Here is a 6,000-nt window from a genome sequence, read left to right as displayed (position 1 = left end):
AAGCTCATCACCCTTATGAATAAGATGTAGAAATGCCTAAAAGAAAAACATTTGACATAAATATTGAACACAATTTTTTTTACTTCAAAAACATGTCTGTGGAAATACTTTTTTTGTTTGTTATTTTAAAATATAATTTTAAGTATTAAAGTTATGCAGCCTGCAGGCAGTTCATTTATGTTTAGAAATAATGTGAATAGAGTTTAATTTGACTTTTTGTCATTCCCCATAACATTTTGTATGGCATGTTTCTATTATCATGTTGAAGTTGCTACTGTACTTTTTTTTGTTTACGCAAAAATATGAATAGATTATATAATGTACCAATAATGTATAGATTATATAATGTATTACAGATGATGCTGTGATGGAATTTTTCTCTGTGTGTATCAGATCGTATGTTTAGCATAATGCTGCTTTGTAATAACCTGTCTTGGTTGGGTTCATGCGAGTGATGGATTGACTACACATAGGAGTAAACCATACTATCACTCATAAGCAATTTGGCATTGCTCTGGGAACTAGAAGGAGTGATACAATATCTCAGTTTCAAGGTAAGAATCCTGGAGTGGTATCAGTCAGTCACATGCGGGAACTAACCATGCTTAAATTACTTGTTTGTGCAGCAGTATAAAGGGACTGAAAAGGGAATGCCCTTTTTCAGAGTTTCATCAGGCTTGTAGAGTTTGTGAACCTCTCCGGCCGTGATAATAAAGATTGCTTCATTTACTTTCACTTTGAGTCCTTAGTGGTGAATTTCCACGACAATTCGAAAGGAAATACTGTACCATGTTTGACTGATTAGTTTTTAGTGTCTCAACACTGTTTGAGTGGTCCGCAATGTAATTTTCTTTCTCTGTATTTTGTATTGCCAATTGATGTATCATTGTGGAGTGACACTTTAATACAATTGTCTAACTCTTCGAACGCTAATAGTGTTCATGGGCTTTAGAGAGGAAACAACATCAAAATAAAGGGTTCCAATTCTGCAGTAAACAAAACTCAAAACACCCCAAAAGTATTCAGGGGCTTTAGAAAGAGGAAAAAACACAAAAAAAGGAGGTTCGAATTCCGCACTAAACCGAAATCTAAAAACTAAAATATAGTTCAGGAGCTTTAGAGACAGGAAACGACACCAAAAGATAGTGTTTTCAACCTCTTCCGGGTTAGTGCTTCCAGTCTCTGGCAAGGTGTCGCAAAACTCTTGATATAGTGGTGTTACTACACACCATGTCATGTTTCAGAAGGAATGTTTCAGTACACCTTAAATCTGTCCCAATACCCTCACAATCATGTGTTTTCAATACTCCAGCATAGTCAAGGTTTCGACTCCTTTAACTTGGTGGCAGCTCAGTTGCCACTAGTTTCTGTGTTTCAAAGCACTTAATTTGAACAGTGTATAGACACCTACTGGAGGAGAGGGAGTGGAGTGTTTATTTGCTGGTGTGACATTTTCCATCAAAGCCACCGTTCTGGCTGGCAATAGTGTTTTTGGGTATGGGTGGTCCTCTGTAGCTCAGCTGGTAGAGCACGGCGCTTGTAACGCCAAGGTAGTGGGTTCGATTCCCGGGACCACCCATACACAAAAATATATGCACGCATGACTGTAAGTCGCTTTGGATAAAAGCGTCTGCTAAATGGCATCTTATTATTATTATTATTATTATTATTTTTAAAGTACCTGCCAGATCTAAAAAGGATGAAGTGGTGAAGTGGATGGGTTTTACATCAATATAATACAAATCAAGTTTTTATTGTCACATACACTGGATATGTGCAGTGAAATCTGTTGTTTTTACATGCTCAGCCGTTGTAGTATGCCACCTCTGGAGCCAAATTATGGTTAAGTGCCTTGCTCAAGAAGAAGTTGAAGTTGATCTGGCAGTGACTATCAGTGTTCATTAAATTGGTTGTTGTTCCACAGGCTACAATGGGATTAACTTTTGTAGGCTATCCCTAAACCTATACAGGTGTTCCGAAATGGACAGTATGTCCGACCTGACTGGTTGATATATTTAGCAGGCCCGGCCAGCCTCGATCTGAAACCCACTCCTCAAGCGACAGTGGCTCGCTTTACTCTCGGAGCTGAGGTGTAGACATCTCCAAATTTGCGCGCAGAGGGAGTAGTGTAACTGCGCTGGTGCTTCACAACTTGTACTGAATATTTTACCCTCTAATCGACCCTCTGTGTGATTTCAGATTAGCATATTAGCCAGACCAGTATGCCTTATTTAATTTGCATGTTTGAGTTTTTATTTTATTCCCCTCTCTCTAACTTTTATAAATCGTTTAGCCTGTGGCCTATGATAACTTTTCTCATTATGAAACTTCACCATATTTTGACAGCGCTATAGGACGAGCTCTGCCTCAAAGAATAATTATGTAGTCCTACAGTAGGCCTACAGAACTGGGGTTTGAAACGCACTGGAGCGGCACTGAACACGTGCCCACTGGTGTGCTATTTTAGGCAGTGAAAGGCTCACATCGTCAACGCGTCTTGCGCTATCAAGCATTCCACTAGTCAAAGTGCACACCGTTTATTTCTACCTCGACCTAAAGTATGTGAGGAATATTTAAAACTTTAAAGGGGAAAACTAACCTAAAAAGCTTACTTGTTTAATTATTCTGTCAACAGTGTATGACTGGCATTCGTGTATGAGGTGAAGAGCTGTAAGTTAAGACTCTGTTATTGTGTAATGATTATTTTGGCCACAGTCACCTGTTGCCTTTTCATAGCAGAGAGAGAGAGAGAGAGAGAGAGAGAGAGAGAGAAATATTTTTTAATAAACTCAGTTGGGGTCTCACCTTACATTTGAAATTAAAATAGTAGAATACATAGATAATAAGTTAACATTTGAAATAGAGAGAAATGTCTCCATTCTTTTGAAACTTTTGTGAGTGTAATGTTTACTGTTAATTTCTGATTGTTTATTTAACTTTTGTTCATTGTTTATTTTGCTTTCTTTGGCAGTGTAAACATATGGTTCCCATGCCAATAAAGCCTATTTGAATTGAATTGAGACAGAGAGATCTTTAAAAGTCACGTATTTCCTAGTTCACTTATTTGCATCCTTGGGCTACATGAAACAAGACGAAACAGATCTTCCCTAACCCTCACCAGAGAGAACTTAAACTGACAAAAAAACATTAATGGCTTGAGACTCAATCAGGTTAGGACAAGTTGTGTATATTCAGCCTCCCTGTGTTCTCCATGTTGTGATTTCTGTCTTCACTCTGGTGACTTGTAGGGTTGTAACAGTCATAACGATGTGGGCTATTGAGGAACAAGGTGACTGATTTACAGGTGAATAATGGAGTCTGTCTGCTATTGCTGCTATTGGATCTCAATGACTGTTCTTGTGCAAAGAGTATTAGATCAAATTATGGTTTCAGTCATAAACAATAGACCGAAGCAATAAACATTCTCTGCATTCCTTATGTCAGTGTTATTTCAGTGTAATTCAGCGTGTGCCAAATCTAACTGGTAAATATGGTCCTTTCCAACAGGAAAGTGACTTATCCGTGTGTCATTTTTATCTCTGTTTATCTCCAGAGAGGTGCCATGCTGTTGGGGGTACGTGGATGAGCCCCTCCTTCAGTGGATCTCTCTCATTCTACATTTGTACCTCTGTCTCCCTGACTCCCAGCCTGGTCTCATAGACTAGACGTAACATAGTAAAAGTAAATCCGGGACACTGAAATTAGTATGATATGTTACGTTTGGTGGTTACATAAGACAGATGGTTACTTAAGGCAGAAACAAAAATAGGCGGGGTGGGTGTATAATACAAATGTCTAGCAACGCAAAGGTTGTGAGTTCGAATCTCATCACGGACAACTTTTCAACCATTTACTACTTTTTAGCTACTTTGCAACTACATATTGTACATTTAGCAAATTTGTAACATGTTGTACGTTTTGCAAATTCCTAACACATAATACGAATTGTAATTCATATCATATCATACAAAATGGGTGATGGACATCCACAAATTAATGCATACCATACGAAACGTAACATATCATACTAAATGGAATGTCTTGTTTTTGCATACAGAATAATGCGATATGCTCTGAGACCAGGTTGTGACTCCTTGTCCCTCTTTATATTTGTACACTTTCCCCTAGACCTACTGTTTCCTTCAGTCTTTATAAAATACATTTGATATAGTGTTGGAAAGCAGCTCTGTGGACATACTGTATGAGAAAAAAAAGAGTTATTAATGTCTTGATATCTGAGCTAACTTGTTTCAGTTTCTGGGGCAACATAATATTCATAATAATAATAAGGATTTTCTCACACTTGTGAAATTTCACAATCATTTTAACTCCTCTCACTCCAGTGATAACTTGTGCCTATCCGGTCATGTTTTGTCTCAAAGTAGTCACTTTGGGACATGTTGTGTTTAGTGTTGAAATGTAAAACCATTGAGATATGAGTCATATGTAAAACAGTTATCCAAAGGGGACCAACTGGGTGGCATTCAATAGTTGGCCGTGATATGTCATGCTGCATGCCTATAAAAGGCTTTTTACACAGTTTTCGAATCAAATAAAATAAAATCGTATTCGTCACATGCGCCAAATACAACAGGTGAAATACACCTCACCATGAAATGCTTACTTACAAGCCCTTAATCAACAATGCAGTTTTAAGAAAATTAGAGTTAACAATAACAAGGCTATATACAGGGGGTACCGGTACAGAGTGAGTAGCAGCAGCGTAAAAAAAGGTGGGATCAATGCAAATAGTCCGGGTAGCCATTTGATTAATTGTTCAGCAGTCTTATGGCTTGGGGGTAGAAGCTGTTAAGGTGCCTTTTGGACCTAGACTTTGCACTCCGGTGCCGCTTGCCGTGCGGTAGCAGAGAGAACAGTTTATGACTTGGGTGGCTGGAGTCTTTGACCATTTTTAGGGCCTTCCTCTGACACCGCCTGATATAGAGGTCCTGGATGGCAGGAAGCTTGGCCCAAGTGATCAAATCAAATCATATCAAGTTTGATTTGTTACATGCACCGAATACAACAGGTGTATACCTTACCGTGAAATACTTACTTACAAGCCCTTAACCAACAATGCAGTTCAAGAAATAGAGTTAAGAAAATTTTTACTAAATAAACTAAAGTAAAAAATAAAAAGTAACTCAGTAAAATTACATAACAACAACGAGGCTATATACAGGTGGTACCGATACCGAGTCAATGTGCGGGGTACAGGTTAGTCGAGGTAGTTTGTACATGTAAGTTGGGGTAAAGTGACTATGCATACAGTTGAAGTCGGAAGATTACATACACTTAGGTTGGAGTCATGAAAACTTGTTTTTCAACCACTCCACACATTTCTTGTTAACAAACTATAGTTTTGGCATGTCGGTTAGGACATCTACTTTGTACATGACACGAGTAATTTTTCCAACAATTGTTTACAAACAGATTATTTCAGTTATAATTCCCTGTATCACAATTCCAGTGGGTCAGAAGTGTACATACACTAAGTTGACTGTGCCTTTAAACAGCTTGGAAAATTCCAGAAAATGATGTCATGGCTTTAGAAGCTTCTGATAGGCTAATTGACATCATTTGAGTCAATTGGAGGTGTACCTGTGGATGTATTTCAAATCCTACCTTCAAACTCAGTGCCTCTTTGCTTGACATCATGGGAAAATAAAAAGAAATCAGCCAAAAAATTGTAAACCTCCACAAGTCTGCTTCATCCTTGGAAGCAATTTACAAACGCCTGAAGGTACCACGTTCATGTGTACAAACAATAGTACGCAAGTATAAACACCACGGGACCACGCAGCTGTCATACCGCTCAGGAAGGAGACGCTTTCTGTCTCCTAGAGATGAACGTGCTTTGGTGCGAAAAGTGCAAATCAATCCCAGAACAACAGCAAAGGACCTTGTGAAGATGCTGGAGGAAACAGGTACAAAAGTATCTGTATCCACAGTAAAAACGAGTCCTATATCGACATAACCTGAAAGGCCGCTCAGCAAGGA

Source organism: Coregonus clupeaformis, chromosome 29 (genome assembly GCF_020615455.1).
Source record: "Coregonus clupeaformis isolate EN_2021a chromosome 29, ASM2061545v1, whole genome shotgun sequence".
NCBI classification, from domain to species: Eukaryota; Metazoa; Chordata; class Actinopteri; order Salmoniformes; family Salmonidae; genus Coregonus; species Coregonus clupeaformis.
This window is presented reverse-complemented; position numbering follows the sequence as displayed.